Source organism: Neovison vison, chromosome 14, assembly GCF_020171115.1.
Source record: "Neovison vison isolate M4711 chromosome 14, ASM_NN_V1, whole genome shotgun sequence".
NCBI classification, from domain to species: Eukaryota; Metazoa; Chordata; class Mammalia; order Carnivora; family Mustelidae; genus Neogale; species Neogale vison.
The window spans coordinates 31,257,028-31,274,998 of NC_058104.1; the positions used below are offsets into that span (position 1 = coordinate 31,257,028).

General features: G+C 44.0%; 1 protein-coding gene across 3 annotated transcripts in view; it reads left to right on the forward strand.

Moving 5' to 3' along the window:
• LOC122895870 (transport and Golgi organization protein 1 homolog) overlaps nt 1–17,971 on the forward strand; it is a 99,776-nt gene that overhangs the window by 10,055 nt on the left and 71,750 nt on the right. Inside the window, exon 1 of one of the 3 annotated variants that reach the window (XM_044233633.1) lies at nt 6,698–6,811. The exons of the other annotated variants lie outside the window; for them this stretch is intronic. The gene's annotated coding sequence lies outside the window, so the exon portion shown is untranslated. Of the gene's footprint in view, nt 1–6,697; nt 6,812–17,971 lie in introns of those variants that run through there. 3 annotated transcript variants of the gene reach the window in all.

Consider the following 17,971-nt stretch of genomic DNA (forward strand, 5'->3'; position numbering starts at 1 on the left):
CCTCTTTCTGGTACCTAAGTCAGATTTGGTTTCTACACATCCAGTCTTTTAAGAACATAACCCTGGAGAGCAGATGTTTAAGTATTGACTGCCTGCCTGAATTCCATAGGTCGTGAAACTGACCAACATATTTTTTATCATAAATAAAGTCAGTGAGTCAATTAAGCAATCCAGATGATCTCTTCAGCTCTTAAAGACCCTGAACAGCTGTTAGATTTCTAAATCCATGGTGCAGCATCCACCGCCCCCCCTCCTCCAAGTCAGGCTGCAGAAAGGCATTACTTAGGCACATGTGTATCCTGTTCAATGTCCCCAGTCTTGAAAGGATTAATACTGTGATGAGTCCCCCCTCTTGCAATCCTGTCAGTGCCCCAGGAAAGGGATTTCATGTTACTGCCACCTCATGGTCATATCTTTTACCTTCAGCCTGAAACTCATTGAACTCACTCTGCATTCTTCCAGTCTTGGAATGTCTTTCTAAATTTGAAGTATTTGATTGTCCTATTACTGCTGAAGAGGATGAAGGGGAAGAAGGGAAAAACGAGGTATCCTGAGAACAAGTGAGCCAGCAACAATGAATCCCTTGGCCACATGTAATTTTTGGAACAGGTTCAGCTCTGGTGTGAAATATCTTATCCTCTATTTTTCATTTTTTGAGGAACATCTACACTGTTTTCCACAGTGGCTGCACCAACTTGCATTCCCACAAACAGTGTGAGAGGGTTCTCCTTTCTCCCAACTTCTCCACCACTGGTTGTTTCTTGCCTTGTCAATTTTTGCCATTCTACCGGGTGGAAGGTGGTATCTCAATGTGGTTTTGATTTGACTCTCCCTGATGGCTAATGATGATGAACATTTTTCCACGTGTCTGTTGGTGATTTGTCTGTCTCCTTTGCAGAGGTGTCTGGTCACATCTTCTGCCCATTCTTTGACTCGATTATTTGTTTTTTGGGTGTTGAGCTTGAGAAGTTCTTTGTAGACCTCGGACACCAGCCCTTTGTCTGTAGTGTCATTTGCAAATAGCTTCTCCCATTCTGTGGGTTGCCCTTTGTTTTGTTGATGGTTTCCTTTGCTGTGCAGAAGCTTTTGATCCTGAGGTAGTCCCAAAAGTTCCTTTTCACTTTTGTTTCCCTTGCCTTTGGATTGTGTCTAGCAAGGAGTTGCTGTGGCTGAGGTCAAAGATGTTGCTGCCTCTCTTCTCCTCTATGATTTAGATGGATTCCTGCCTCAGTCTGAGGTCTTTTATCCAGACATTTCATGACAGACAACAAAGTGATGGTGGGCAGCATGGGAGAAATAGATGATGGGGATGAAGGAGCTGCTTGTCCTGATGAGCCCTGGACAATGCATGGAAGTGTTGAATCCCCTGTTGTATTCCAGAAACTACTGTATGTGAACTCTAGTGGAATTAAAGAATTGTAAGAAAGGAAAATAGTTGGCAAACTGTATGTATGTATGGAAATGTTCAGTCCTGTCTTTCCTATTTGGTTTTGTTGGTAAGTCTGAACCTATTATACACTGAAAAGTTTATTAGTAATCATTGCTTTTTATTTTTTAATGCATAATGTTGCATAATTAGTCCTACCATTACTTACTAGTAATTGACACCTATTCTCTTCTATTGTTTTATTTAAATAATAGCATTGATGTATGTTTCAGAAATTGAGTAATACACAACCATATAGAAATCACAGAAAGCTATTGCAGCTGTTTTATGTTAAGGTAAAACATATATACCATTATGGATTCTATCACAATGTAGTGTTCTAATCTAGAATGTGTGTGTGTCATCACATGGCTCTCTGTGAAGTTGGTGCCTGCCATTCTAGGGGATAATTACTCATGGAGAGAAAAATCATGGTTGTAATACTAGAATGATTAATATCAACAAAGTCTATTTAGAGTTTACTGGAGGGGATCAAAGAGATTTGATATGAGGTACCGCCTTGTTGGCTCAGTTGGTGAAGCATCAGAGTCTTGATTTTGCCACAGGTCCTGATCTCAGGTTCATGAGACTAAGCCCAAATCAGGCTCCACACTGAGCATGGAGTCTGCTGAAGATTGTCCTTCTCAGCCACCTGGGTGGCTCAGTGGGTTAAGCCTCTGCCTTCAGCTCAGGTCATGATCTCAGGGTCCTGGGATCTAGCCCCACATCATGTTCTCTGCTTGGTGGGGAGCCTGCTTCTCCTTTCTCTCTGTCTACTTGTGATCTCTCTCTCTCTCTCTGTGTGTCAAACAAATTAATAAAATCTTAAAAAAAAAGATTCTCCCTTTCTCTCTAGCCCACCCCTCCCATTCAGTCTTCTTTCTCTCAGTCCTTCTCAAAAAAAAAAAAAAAGTGTGTGCGTGTGTGTGTGTGTTGAATCCCCTGTTGTATTCCAGAAATCTTGATTTCAAGATACACAGTTGTTAATGTTTATAGGAAGGGAACATGATTAGATTTTTTATTTTGTCACTACTTCAATATACTGTCAATTGCTTTTCAGCTTGTAAAGCTGCATTTCTTAATACTGATTTCAAGGATAGGGAGCATCTGAAGCCTCAGATCCATGCCTTCTGAGACTCTAAGGAATGGGAATTTTTTCCTGGAGGACAAAATTGTTCACTGTTCTTGGCACAAGGTATACACTGTCGATAATCCTGCATCCCTCGGTAAAGGTTCATGTCTTTGTCTTTGGCAAGATTTGAAGAGTGTTTGGAAGAAGAGTGGCTTCCATTGAAACTTCTGGAGTGAAAGAGTGGGGTTGGAGTAGTCATGGGTCAGAAGTTCCTTGTTATGTAAGAAGTATCAGTGTTGGGACTGTAAACAATAATGAAAGTAAGGCATCCTGGCAGTCATTTGGTGTGTGATGTGCAGTACTACACTAATTTCTCAGTATTTCAGATCCCGTTGGTCGGGATAGGCAATACACCCATGAGAGGAGAGGGAAGGTGCCCTCTGGGGTCTTCACTGGGAAGCCCTGTCTTGTCCACACAGTGGCTGCCTCCCGCAGTTGCCTGCAGCTCTTTGTCTGAGGGTATCCATTGACTCCCTTTGGCTTCTCTGGCCATGGCAGTGAACTCGTCAGCCAGGTAATTAATGTCCATAAGAGCAACACTCATCCTGTGAGGGTCTTTTCGCACTTGGATGGGATGACTCAGGGCTGTTCTGCACATCTCTTGGAAGTTCGCAATGGATGGAGACAGAGTTGCCCAAGCAGTGACCTCTAAACTCACGCCCTGTCTTGTGTGTTGGCTGCACTCCTCCTTCACGTCTTAGCTCCCATTACTTCTTCCCACCAATGACCCTTCCAGAGAAACTACTTATACTCACATCCTTGTCTCAGAGTCACTTTCTGAGGCACCCAACCCCTCCTAACTCCTGGTGCTGCCAAGAATGGTGGCTGTTGTCCCTCTGTGCCCCAGGAGAGAATCTGCCTTTTAAAAGACACACATTCTTGGGAGATCTCAAAGCTCAGTCGTGAGAATCAACTTACATTTTCCCTTGTGCAGGAGAACTGAAAATCCACACATGCAAGGCTGTAGAATGACCTAGATAATAGTGAGATTATTCAGCTTGTCACACAAAGTGGAACACTCAGAATGGAAGGAGACATTTATTGTAGTATCGTTATCAGTGGTGCTGTTATTGAATTCAAATATCCTACCCCTTGAAGGTTCTTCTTTGACTCCCATTTTGTCCATAAGGGTACTTCTTGAGTATATGCTCACCCTCAACTCATGCCTAGTCCTTATCTGTGTATCCAGTCCTAGACTCACTGGCATCCAACCCTGCCTCCCCTGTTCCCACTTTCTGTGTCTCTTCCTCCTTTTTTTGCTCCCCAAGGTTTCCCAAGATCCATCGTGGCTCCAGACTCCCACCCTTCAGGTGTCTGAGGTTCCTTGGGTCCACCATCTCTCCTGATCCCCTCTGGTTAGTAGGAGGGGGTGTGAGTATAAACGAAGGTCTTGCTCTACCTTCCCTTATGTCCTGGCCCTCCAAGGGGCAATGGGCCCCATTCTGGAGTCCTGGATTGCCTGGATATTAGTCTATAGCAAAGAAGGAATCGAATTTAAATATAACTATAAATTGGGAATAAAGGAAGTCTCAATAGATTTCAGAAGAATGAAACCCACAAGGTTTGTTCTTTGATCATCATTGCAAAAGTGCTAGATTGATCAAGAAAGGATAACTAGGATTTCCCCATATATTTGCAAATTGAATAGCTTTTTGAACACAACTCTAAAAGGGAATCTCAAAGAAAAATCGGTCTGATCTGTATGAAAATGATACTGCATATATGGCATTAAAATATTCTTCAGTCCTGGGTATTGACCTTTGGATAGAAAGATTTGTGGTTTTCAAATCATCCCATACTAATGGAGAAGGTATGACACCTAAAACATCTCTAGAAAGGCCACGTATCTCTGTAACCTCACTGGGTGTCAGTGTGGGGTACATTATATACATAAATGGGAAAATGGCCACCTGATTCTCATGCTTGATCTGTGTGGGACTCCATGACACTTACTATTTAAGTCATCAGGTTCATCAGCTTCTGTCTCAAGGACTCCCGGACAACACCCTTACAGTGTGGCAGCACCAGGAGTCTGAGAGTGGGAGAGGAAGAGCCAGAGGTGACAGGGATAGAGAGAGGAAGGGACAAGGGGGAATTGCAAGGAAGATAGGTGGTCTGGGGCCGCGGAGTGTGGAAGGAGAATCATGACCCACGGAGGAGGGGCTTTGAGTGTTGGGGCAAGAAAAGGCAGGAATCTTGGGCATCAGAGTTCTCTGAGTCCAGGGCTCTGATCTCCCTCCGGCAGCCATTGCACTTGGGAAGATGAGTCCCCATCACTCGGCCTGGGGATGTGGGGCCCAGCCTCAGGATCTGTCAGGGAGAGAGGTGGCTTGAGGGAGAGGATGCTGCTCTTTGGCAGGTAGTTTCTAGTGCTTGCCCTGTGGGGAAGTGACCCCGAGCCATCTCCCTCCCTGCCCTGTCCCTGCTGCATTCCTCCTGCACCAGCAGGGCCTAGCTCATGTTCCAAAACCAGGCCCCAGTCCTGCAGCCTGGAACTGGCACAGAGGCACAGCTGATCTCAACCCAGAGTATTTGAGAATAAGGTCCCTGTTCTCCCTCTGGAGCTGGCAATGTGCAGCAGGATGCGGGGTTGCTATCCTCATGTTGCCTGCCCATCCTGACGTGGGATGTGAGGTGGACAGTTTCTACCCGTGCAGCCTTCTCTTACATCCAAGCAGAAGCGTCTACTTCACCAAGCCTCCTCCTGCTTGTGAAGAGATGGCAGTTAGTAGTCAAAGGTAAAACTGGTTCCTTACCAGACTGGTGGAAAGGATTTCATCCATCTACCATGTCTAAAGTCCCTTTCATTGAACATAGGATCTAAAGAGACATGCAGTAAATTCATAACGCATCTGTCGCTCCCTCAGGTTTGCATTTTGACTCTGTCACCTATGTGTCACCAAACATTTTATTGGCAAGGTCGAAAATAAACTCTCGCAATCAAGATCTTGGTGCTAAATGATGTCTTGGATCAGTGGACTTTCATATATCCTGACCTGAGCGGAAATTATTCCTAAAAGGAAGAAGAAAGAAAAGGTCAAAGAGTGTAATGGGTGTCAGTGACTTATGTCGTAGGAACATTTTGGTGGGTAAACACAGGTGTCTGTTACTTTACATTTGTACTTGTATGGTATGTGTTTTGTTTTGTTTTCAAGACTTGACTTATTTATTTGAGAGGGAGTTAGAGCATGTGAGGGGAGAAGATCAGAGGTAGAAGCCTACTTCCCTCGGAGCTCGGAGATGGGAGCCCGATGCGGGACTTGATCCCGGGAGTCCAGGATCATGGCCTGAGCTGAAGGCATTTGCCCAGCCAACTGAGCTACCTAGGTGCCCTGCACTTTGTATTTTGGAAGGCAGTGGTGCAAGCACTCCAATTTATGTAATGACATTGTCAAATTTGGCTTCACTTATCACTCACACAGAGAGGAGGAGGAATCGATTTTTGGATCTGAGGTGCTGTCCCCTACACTGGGACTGGCTTCCTGGGACCAGAGCAGCCTCAGTGCCTCCCCCAGAGCAGCGCCACACCCCCGCACCCCGTTAGTCCCCCAGCGCCCCCAGCCCCCTCAACCCTTTCCTCACCCCCTTAGAGCATTGCGGATGTTCCCAGGGCAGCCGGCAGAGGGCGCCCGCATGCCTCCAGCCAGCAGGGGCTGTTTGCTCCTGTGCTCAGCAGCCTTAGGGGGTAGGCGGCGCGCCATGACGTCACCTGACGCTGGGTTCCTCAGGGCAGGAAGGGTTTCTGCCGCCAGCTGAGGACCCTCAGACCCTCAGACCCTCAGGGCTGTGTTTACAGCAAGTTCTGACGCTGCCCCGGAGAGATCCTAGGGGCTTTGCAGCAGCTTGGTGCCTCCTGTGGTGCGATGCTGGAGTGGTCTTGTTGGCGGAGAGCTGAGGAGGGGGCTCTGGGCGGCTTCCCGAGACATGCTGGTAGGTGAGCCGCCTCGTTGTTGCTTTTCTGGTGTTGTTGGCACAGTTTGGTCCTTATTTTCCTCGAGGGTATTTGAATAAGACCTATTTTACTCAGGGCCTGATCCCTGGTTAGAGAGGTCGCGCTGTGCCATTCCGGAGATGCCGTGGTTGGTTTGATACAGATGCAGGCTTGTTTCTGGGGAGAAATCTGGACTCAAATTAAGAGGAACAGGAACAGCATGTACTTGTGAGGTGAAAACCCCAACTGCTGACTCTCGGGGCGCCCTAGAAGAATGCACTTGGGACCCACTTGCCGATTACTGCTGGAATCAGAGCCCCAGGTAAAAACAATGTGCCGTCCAGTTTCTAACCTTCAAGGTTAGAATTACCAGCAAATGTTGGGTTTGTGGAGAAGGAAGGAAAACTGAATGTAGGCCAAAGAAGCTGTGACTAAACCTTTGGCACAACTGGGGACTTGGGAGAGGTTCACCGTTATCAGAGAAAGGAAAATATGAAAGGCTGTTAAGAACCAGAAGTGTATTGGAGGCATCGGGTAGTTCAAATCATTATGGCTTCTCATGGGTAAGTCCTGTTGGAGGAGGTGGGGGGCTGGATAGAGACATGAATAGACTTCTGCTAGTAGGAGTAGTGCAGTACCCATGTGCAAGGTCAAGTCCATGTCCTCCCTTTGGTTTCCCCCGTTTATTTGGAGTGGTTGTGTGTTAGAACACCCCCTACCAAAACCTCTTCCCTCTGCTGTGATGTTCCCCTTATGACTTTGCCCCTTCTGATCAAGATTTGCCTTGATAAACGAAATAAGTCAGTCAGAGAAAAGTACTATATGATTTCACTCATTTGTGGAAGTTATGATATAAATCATGGGAGTTGCACTGTGAAAAGTCTGCTCTACTGCAGTGTGGTTAGGTTGAATAGAGGCAACTCAATCTTTGGTTTATATGATATAAAACATAAAAGAGAAGGAAAAAGAGGCAAACTAAGAAACAGACTCTTAGCTAGAGAACAACTTGCTGGTAATGAGAGAGGTGGTGTTTGGGGGGATGGGTTCAACAGGTGATGGGGATTGAGTCTTACTCTAGTGTTGGGCGCCAGGTGTTGTATGGAAGTGCTGAGTCACGATTTTACACCTGAAATGAATAGAACAGTGTATGTGAGTTAATCATAATATAAATTAAGGCGTTGGGGAAGTTTCCCTGGAAGAATTTTAAATCAACTGTGAAGTTATTTGTATTTAGTGGTTTTGTGTTTCAGTGCTAGCAAAGCCTTTTCTGGTTGGCCTGTCTCATGTTGGAGGGTATGTGCATGACAGCTGTAAACTACTCAGGTGACCCCTGAGGAGCAGGGAGGGTTAGAAGGGAGAAAGTCTCACCAGCTCCCCATGTGAAGTCTGTATCTGCTGAAGATTGAGATCAGTGAGCCCGCATCCCCGTCACTGGTTCTTGGGATTTGAGAGACAGCAAGTGCAGAACCAAAGCAAGGTGACAATTCCAAACCATATGTTGATTCTAAACCAGGACCCTATATATGAAAGGAGCCAGCTGAAAATATTTCTTGGCACTTGTTTGGGCTGAAGGAGGAAGGTTTTCTCCCTATGAAGGCCAACTCAGAGTCCTGTATGTCTCCTGGAAGTGTCCTCCACAAGTGACTACGAGCAAAAGAGTGAAATACTGGGAGAGCGCACGGACTGCAATCAGGGAGCACGTTTGGGGACATAGAGTACACTGAAAAACGTGAAGCATTCATTCGAGAACTTGTTGCAAGAATAGGAATACTTCCAGGACATTTCCAAACAGTATTGTTTTTTCAAAAGAACTGTTTAGAACTCTGTGTGTTATCAAAAGTGATCTGCTATGTTGTAACTTTAGAAGCCATGCATTTGGATTCGAATCAGGATTCAGTTAGTAGTAGAGGTATAGGAATGAGTTTTGAATTCTGAACCTTCTAAACTTCTAGAAATGCTCACAAGATCAAAGTGAGTGTTTTCTGGAAAGGTGATAATCCAAAGAAGTTTCCTCCTTTTGGAAGAGACTGGGAGATGCAGAAAGTGGCATATTCTTTGCACAGAATATGGAGAAGGAGCAGTAGTGAGGAGAGGAATGGAGGCCTTGTCTGGACATGTGGGGAAAGGGGTCTCCCCATATGTTTTGTATTTCAGTTGGTGCAGTAATAACCTTCTTGTGACCAGATGATGTACAGGTCAAGTCAGGCTTTGGTGCCTTCTTGAAAGGTGTCCTGGGGACCCAAGCATCCATTCCCTGGGGTTTGGCAGTGCAAGGTTTGGTTAGCAGTATTGGAGAGGGGCCTCTCGGGGGAGGTTGGAGAGAATCTTTGTGGAGGTGTCTTTCCCAACAGAATCTCCAGGTTGCAAGGTGTGACGGTCACAGTACGTGTCCTTGGGAGTGCACTGGGAAAAGTCTGCTCTACTGCAGCGTGATTAGGTTGAACAGAGGCAACTCGATCTTTGCTTTATTGAAATACGTCCCCTTTTCCAACTGTGGGTCCAAAGAGGCAGTGCTCGAATGCATGGTGTCCAGTGACTATCTCCCAGGGGGAGAGACTGATTTCCAAAAAGGGGTGGGCTGAGATTTAGGAGTGACAGCAATCCCTTTGACCCAGGTAGTTGGGAAGTCTGTGCTGATTTTGCCAGGTGAGTCCCCAGTATTGGAGACATTGTGTGACTAACTTGAAGATAGAGGACAGTAATGTACAATGAAATTGTTGTAAATCGAGCGAATCATCACAAATTGGTGAAACGCCTGCATGGTAGAATAGGTTTTCTGGTCACTGTGTATAGTTCAAGATGGTTTCCCTGGGAGGGGTAATTTTTTTCTAATTTTTTTCTAACAAGATTTAGCTGCAGAAGCTTTCTCCAAGGGAAAGCTTTTGTCCAGTGAGAAGACATAGGCACATTGACTAACACCTACTTATATCCATGAGATGAGGAATTTGCATGAAATCCCGTTGCCAAATGTCTGATGGTTCATCGAGTGGTATAAAATGCCCAGGGGTGGTATGGACTTGTTTCCCAGGGTTGTGTTTTGGACAAGTGGGACAAGCAAGGTATGCCATTTTGGCAGGCTTTGTGACATTTCCCCATCGATAGTGGTTCATGAATGCTCTCAAGTTGTCAGCAGAGCAATGGCTTACTGCTGGCACAGTTGTCAGGAGTGGGAATTTTAGAATGTTGGACAGGGCCAGATTGTTCTTTGCTCCAAGCCTAAATTATCTCTTTTTATCCAGGTGTCATTAGAATTGCAACATGGTTTCTCCTTGTCTGGGCCCCATTGTTGGGCATGACTCGTCAATTATTCCAACTTCTCAGTTGGTAGGACATCCCTCCTGAACGTGACAGAGGTCTGGATGTTGGTCTCCTTTTGAGAAACTTTTTTTGACAGAAATATCAGCGAGGGGGTTTCCTTTGGCCTCCCGGGATCCAAGTGCAGAATATCCTGGGACCTTACTAATGGCCAGATCTGCAGGCAGAAGTGTGGCATCTGATGCGTTTTGGACATGGGCACCATTTTCCATCTCATCCCCCTTGTAGGGAAGGAAACCGCATTGCTTCCATAATATTCCAGATCCATGAGCGAGCTACCCAAAGCACATACCGAGTATCCGCATCCATGTTTGTGGTCGTGCTGCTGGCTAAAGTAGAAGCTGGAGTAAGGGCGTGTAACTCATCCTGCTGGCCTGAAGCAGCAGGAGGGAAAGGTGCTGCCTCCGTGTGTTCAACGGGAGTTGCAGTAGCATACCCGTCATACTATTTGTCATTCTCCTCCTTTAAAGAAGAACCATCAGGAGAGCATGGAAAGTCTGCACTGCTTAGAGCAGTTTGCTGCAAGTTGTCACAGGGAGTCAGCAGGTGATCTGTCAGGGCGAAGCGGCTGTGAGGGGTTTCATCTGTGAAGGAGGGGAGAAGGGTGGCAGGGTTGAGGCTTTTGGAACGAGAAAGAGTTCTGTTGGAGTGGTAAGCAGGAGGATTTCAATTTTAGTATATGTGCTGCCGAAGCGAGCACAGCAGGAGGATTTCATAGGAGGTGAGGGGACCGGCTGGAAAATGCTGAGTGTGAGGCAAATTCAGAAGGGCTTCTACTACATGGGGCATGGGGATGGTGAAAGGGGATGCTGTGACGGGTTCTTCAGTGGCCTCATCCCAGAGGGCAGGGGCAGGGATGGCTCTGAGGTCGGGGGCGTATCCCCCAGCCACGGCATCTACCTGTTGACGCCAATAGCCTACGGGGTGATGGTGCTCCCTGTGTTCTGGGGTGAGCACTCCAAGGGCATTCCCTTCCCCGTCACACAGAGAGAGGGAAAAGGAAGTTGATAATGAGGAAGCCCGAGGGAAGGGGCTGTTGGTCGACTTCTGTTTTAGGTTTCAAAGGCTGTGTCGTCCCCCTCTTTCTGATGAATAGAGTTAGATTTGTCAGTTTTTAGTAAAGCCTGTAGTGGCTGAGAAGTTTGGAATCCACTGTTATCAGTAGCCGGTTAGTCTTGGAAAGGAGAAATTGAGGATGCCTTGAGACTACTTGGATCCAGATGTGGTCCTTGTTCTGAGATCAGGCGACCTAAATACCTATGGTGAGTTTGAGCAAACTGCAGTTTTTCTTCGGAGATGTTATGTCCCTTTTAAGGCCACACGTTTTCTCAGGTGGATGCTTTCTTCTGTCAGGAGGGAAGCAGAGATGCCAGTCATTTACATATTGTAACAAAGGAGAGCCCGCAGCCCACTTCCTGTCATGTGGTGGGCAAAATGGGCCAAGGGAAGAGGGAGATGTAGGCCTCCAGCCGTGAAATGAGTAAGTCCCAGGAATATAAAGCAGAGCGTAAGGAATACAGTCAGTAATCCTTGTAATGTGATGGCATAGATGGTAGGTCTACTTGTGAACATAGCATAACATTTAAATATTTAAACTTAAAAAATCAGTATTTGGGAGCCTGAAACGAACGAATGTAATATTGGGTGTCAACTGTAGTAAGAGAAAGAAAAAGAGACAACTTGGACATCTGGAGTCTCTTTAGATCCTCAGAAGACTTAACTCCAAAGGGGCCGATTTCAACAGGTTTGGGAAAGGAGGGAGCAGAGGGAGCTTCAGAGGAAAAAGCAGGGTTAGTGAAGGGATAAGAGGGTAGGATCAGGGGAGATGAGAGGGCGCAGAGAGCAGAGGGAGATGGTGCCAGATGGGGCCTGATGGTGTGGCCTGAGCACAAGCTTGTTGCCTCCCCTGTGTAGACAAAGAAGGTGAGAGAAGGGAAGAAGAGGACTCAAAAGCTGTTTTATCTCTCTCGTTTATGATTATCTCATTTAGTTTATAAATTGTATACAGAGAGATGCATTTTTAATTTTGATAGCATTTGGAAGCTTCAAAATACTGATTGAAATAGGCATCCCATTTTAGAGCCATGGTTGTCCAATTCAGCTTTGAGAAAATTAAGGTTGGGATGATCAAAACTTCCCCATCATGGCCATTGAAGTTCTACATTATTTCTGGTTAAGTCAGGCCATTTATTTGTCAATGTGCATGCAGAGGGATCATTAAAAATTTTTTTTTAAAACTTATTTTCATTAATATATCATGTATTATTTTCCCCAGGCATACAGGTCTGTGAATCATCAGGATTACACATTTCACAGCACACACCATTGCCCATACCTTCCCCAGCGTCCATATCACAACCACCTTTTCCCTACCCCCCACCCCCAGGAACCCTCAGTGTTTTGTGAGATGAAGAGTCTCTTATGGTTTGTCTCCCTCCCGAACCCATCTTGTTTCATTATTTTCTTCCCTACCCCCAGACCTCCTGCCCTGCCTTGTTCAAATTCCTCATATCAGAGAGATCATATGATAATCGCCTTTCTCTGATTGACCGATTTCACTCAGCATTACACCCTCTAGTTCCATCCACATCATTGCAAATGGCAAGATTGGGTTTCTTTTGATGGCTGCATAGTATTCCATTGTATATATATATATATATATATATATTCCACATCTTCTTTATCCCTTCATCTGTTGATGGACATCCTACGTTTTTTCTATGGTTTGGCTATTGTGAACATTGCTGCTACAAACATTCAGGTGCATGTGCCCCTTCAGATCGCTACATCTGTATCTGTAGGGTAAATACCCAGTAGTGCGATTGCTGGGTCATAGGGTAGCTCTATTTTCAGCTTTTTGAGAACCTGCATGCTGTTTTCCAGAGTCGCTGCACCAGCTTGCATTCCCAGCAGCAGTGTAGGAGGTTTCCCCTTTCTCTGCATCCTCGCCAACATCTGTCATGTCCTGACTTGTTCATTTTAGCCATTCTGACTGGTGTGAGGTGGTATCTCATTGTGGTTATGATTTGTATTTCCCTGATGCTGATTTTTTTTTTTTCATGTGTCTGTTGGCCATCTGGATGTCGTCTTTGCAGAAATGTCTGTTTATGTCTTCTGCCCATTTCTTGATTGGATTATTTGCTCTTTGGGTGTTGAGTTTGATAAGTTCTTCATAGACTTTGGATACTAACCCTTTATCTGATATGTCATTTGCGAATATCTTCTCCCATTCTGTCAGTAGTCTTTTGGTTCTGTTGACACTTGCTGTGCTGTCCACCAGCTTTGGATCTTGATGAAGTTCCAATAGTTCATTTTCACCCTTGCCTCCCTTGCCTTTGGCGATGTTTCTAAGAAGAAGTTGCTGTGGCTGAGGTCGAAGAGGGTGCTGCCCATGTTCTCCTTAATGATTTTGATGAGTTCCTGTCTCACATTGAGGTCTTTCATCCATTTTGAGTCTATTTTTGTGTGTGGTGTAAGGAAATGGTCCAGTTTCATTTTTCTGTATGTGGCTGTCCAATTTCCATTTGTAGAAGAGACTGTCTTTTTTCCCATTGGACATTCTATCCTGCTTTGTTGAAGATGCGTTGACCATAGTGTTGAGGGTCTAGTTCTGGGCTCTGTCTTCTGTTCTATTGATCTATGTGTCTGTTTTTGTGTTTGTACCATACTGTCTTGATGATGACAGCTTTGTAATAGAGCTTGAAGTCTGGAATTGGGATGCCACCAAGTTTAGTTTTCTTTTTCACCATTCTTCTGGCTCTTCGGAGTCTTTTCTGGTTCCATATAAATTTTAGGAGTATTTGTTCCATTTCATTTAAAAAATGGATGGTATTTTGATAAGGATTGCATTAAATGTGTAGATTGCTTAGGGTAGCATGCATTTTTTCACAATATTTTTTTCTTCCAGTCCATGAGCATGGAATGTCTTTCCATTTCTTTGTATCTTCCTCAGCTTCTTTCATGAGTACTTTATAGTTTTCTGAGTATAGGTTCTTTGCGTCTTCGGGTAGGTTTATTTGTAGGTATCCTATGGCTTTGGGTGCAATTATAAATAGGTTTGCTCCTTCATTTCTCTCTCTTCTGTCTTGCTGTGGGTGTATAGAAATGCAAATGATTTGTGAGCATTGATTTTACATCCTGACACTTGACTGAATTCCTGTATGAGTTCTAACAGTTTTGGAGTGGAGTCTTTTGGCTTTTTCCACAAAGTGTCATGGCAAAGAGTGGGAGTTGGATTTCTTTTCCTATTCAGATGGTTTTTATCTCTTTGTGTTGTCTGATTGCCAAAGCTAGGACTTCTAGCACTATGTGGAATAGCAGTGGGGATAGCTGTTGAATGGGGCTCAATAGTGTTGAATAGCTGTGTTCCTGACCTTAGGGGAAAAACTCGGTTTTTCCCTAATGAGAATGATATTTACTGTGGGTTTTTCATAGATGGCTTTGATGGTATTGCGGTATGTACCCTCTATCCCTACATTGTGAAGAGTTTTTTTTTTTTTTAAGATTTTATTTATTTATTTGACAGAGAGAGATCACAAGTAGGCAGAGAGGCAGGCAGAGAGAGAGAGTAGGAAGCAGGATCCCCGCTGAGCAGAGAGCCCGATGCGGGACTCGATCCCAGTACCCCGATATCATGACCCGAGCCGAAGGCAGCGGCTTAACCCACTGAGCCACCCAGGCGCCCCCATTGTGAAGAGTTTTGATCAAGAAAGGATGCTGTACTTTGTTGAGAACTTTTTCAGCATCTATTGACAGAATCATGTGGTTCTTGTTCTTTCTTTTATTAGTGTATTGTATCACATTGATTGATTTGCTGATGTGGAACCATCCTTGCAGCCCAGGAATAAATCCCACTTGGTCGTGGTGAATAATCCTTTTAATGTACTGTTGAAGCCAATTGGCTAGTATTTTGGCAAGATTATTTGCATCTGTAATCATCAAGGATATTGGCCTGTAATTCTCCTTTTTGATGGAATCCTTGTTTGGTTTTGGGATCAAGGTAATGTTGGTCTTACAAAATGAGTCTGGAAGTTTTCCTTCCATTCTATTATTTGGAACAGTTTCAGGAGAATAGGTGTTAATACTTCTTTCAATGCTTTGTAGGATTTCCTTGGGAAGCCATCTGGCCCTGGGCTCTTGTTTTTTGGGAGATTTTTGATGGATGCTTCAATCTCCTGACTGGTTATGGGTCTGTTTGGGTTTTCTATTTCTTCCTGGTTCCGTTTTGGTAGTTGGTACATCTCTCAGAATGCATCCATTTCTGCCAGATTGTCAGATTTGCTGGTGTATATTTGCTCATAATATGTTCTTATAATTGTTTGTATATCCTTGGTGTTGGTTGTGATCTCTCCTCCTTCATTCGTGATTTTATTAATGTGGGTTCTTTCTCTTTTCTTTTTGATTATTCTGGCCAGGAGTTTATCAATCTTACTAATTCTTTCAAAGAACCACCTCCCAGTTTTGTTAATTGGTTCTACTGTTCCTTTGGTGTCTATTTCACTGGTTCCTACTCTGATCTTTATGATTTCTCTTCTCCTGCTGGGTTTAGGCTTTCTTTGCTCTTCTTTCTCCAGGTCCTTTAGGTGTAGGGTTGGATTGTGTGTTTGAGACCTTTCTTGTTTCTTGAGAAAGGCTTGTATGGCTCTACCGTTTCCTCTCAGGGCTGCTTGTGCTGTGTCCCAAAGATTTTGAACAGTTTTGTTTCCATTTTCATTTGTTTCCATGAATTTTCTCAGTTCTTCTTCACTTTCTTGGTTGACCCATTCACTCTTTAGTAGGATGCTCTTTAGCCTCCATGTATTTGAGTTCCTTCCAACTTTCCTTTTGTGATTGAGTTCTAGCTTCAGAGCTTTGTGGTCTGATAATATGCAGGGAATGATCCCACACTTTTGGTACCAGTGGAGATGTGATTTGTGACCCAGGATGTGTTTCATTTTGGAGAATGTTCCATGTGTACTAGGGAAGAAAGTGTATTCTGCTGCTTTGGGATGGAATGTTCTGAATATATCGGGGATGTCCATCTGGTCCCGTGTGTCACTTAAAGCCTCTATTTCCTTGTTAATCTTTTGTTTAGATGATGTGTCCATTTCAGTGAGGGGGTTGTTAAAGCCCCCTAGTATTATTGTATTATTGTTGATGTGTTTCTTTGATTTTGTTATTAATTGGTTTATCTAATTGGCTGCTATCATGTTATGGGCATAAATATTTAAAATGGTTAGATCTTCTTGTTGGATAGACCCTTTACGAATCATATTGTGTCCTTCTCATGTCTTATTATAGTCTTTGGCTTAAAATCTATGTGATCTGATGTAAGAATCGCCACCCAGCTTTCTTATGATGTCCATTAGCATGGTAAATTGTTTTCTACCCCCTCACTTTAAATCTGGATGTGTCTTTGGGTCTAAAATGAGTTTCTTGTAATAAGCATATCATGGATCTTGTTTGTTTGTTTGTTTTTAATCCATTCTGGTACCCTGTGTGTTTTCACTGGGGAATTTAGTCCATTTACATTCAGGCTAACTATTGAAAGATATGAATTTCGTGCTGTTGTATTGCTGTAAGGTGACTGTCACTGTACACTGTCTCTGTTCTTTTCTGGTCTCTTACTTTTAGGCCCTATCTTTGCTTTGAGGACGCCTTTCAGTATTTGCTGTAGGGATGATTTGGTGTTTATCAATTCTTTTAATTTTTGTTCATCCTGGAAGCTTTTTATCTCTCCTTCTATTTTCAATGACAACCTAGCTGGATATAGTATTTTTGGCTGCATATTTTTCTAGTGTAGTGCTATGAATATATCATGCTAGTCCTTTCTGGCCTGCCAGGTGTCTGTGGATAAGTCTCCTGTCAATCTAATATTTCTACCATTGTATGTTACAGTCCTCTTGCTCTCAGGATTTTTCTCTTTGTCAGTAAGACTTGCAAGATTTCCTGTTAGATGACGGGGGTGGACCTCTATTTTATTGATTTTGAGGGGTGTTCTCTGAGCCTCCTTGGTTTTTGGCTTGTTCCCTTTCACATATTAGGGAAATTCTGTACTATAATTTGCTCCAATATACCTTCTGCCCTCCCTTCATCTGGGATCCCAATTATTCTAATATTGTTTCCTCTTATGGTATCACTTCTCTCTCCAGTTCTCCTCTTGTGGTCCAGTAGTTGTTTGTCTCTCTTCTGCTCAGCTTCTTGATTCTCCATCATTTGGTCATCGATATCACTCTCTAAAATAAGAAAATAAATAAATCTTTTAAAAAGAATAATTGGGATGCCTGGGTGCCTCAGTCAGTTAAGCGGCTGCTGTCTGCTTGGCTCATGATCCCAGGGTCCTGGGATTGCCTCCCACATCAGGCTCATTGCTCAGCAGGGAGCTTGCTTCTCCCCCTGCCTGCTCTGCCTGCCACTCTGTCTGCTTGTGCTCTCTCTCCTTCTGACAAATAAATAAAATCTTTAAACAATAATAAAAGAAATTAGGAAGACGAGCTCTAAATATGGAGAAGATGGTACTAAGCAGAGTTTTTAAATCTCTTTCAGAAGAAAAAACGTGATGGTATTGTTTCGTATGTTAAAAATGATGCTAGGGTGCCTGGGTGGCTCAGTGGGTTAAGTCGCTGCCTTCAGCTCGGGTCATGGTCTCAGGGTCCTGGGATCGAGTCCCGCATCGGGCTCTCTGCTCGGCAGGGAGCCTGCTTCCTTCTCTCTCTCTGCCTGCCTCCATGCCTACTTGTGATCTCTCTCTGTCAAATAAATAAATAAAATCTTTAAAAAAAATGATGCTAGTGTCCACTGACTCACACATTTCCAATTTCTTCACTTTTATGTTTTTCTTATTTTCTAATTCACATATTATATTCATATATCTTCCTAAGTCTTAATACTGTCAAGGCTCCTTCCTGTGGCTTATTGTAAGAAAGAAGATAGGCCGTCTAAGGAGAATGCAGCTTTCTATAACAGCAGCATTTGTTGCTGTAGATTATGATTAACTTTTCCCACACAGGTGAAAGTTTCTTCCCACATTGACTAGTCATATAAAAAAAGAGTGTATCTGTATCAATATGATTTCATTCCATCTTAGTGTATTTCATTTGATAGTTTATTTGTATATGTGTGGTTAATATAGGTATATTTTAGACCCAAGGCCATTGCCTCATTCGCTGATTTTGAGAAGAGATATTTC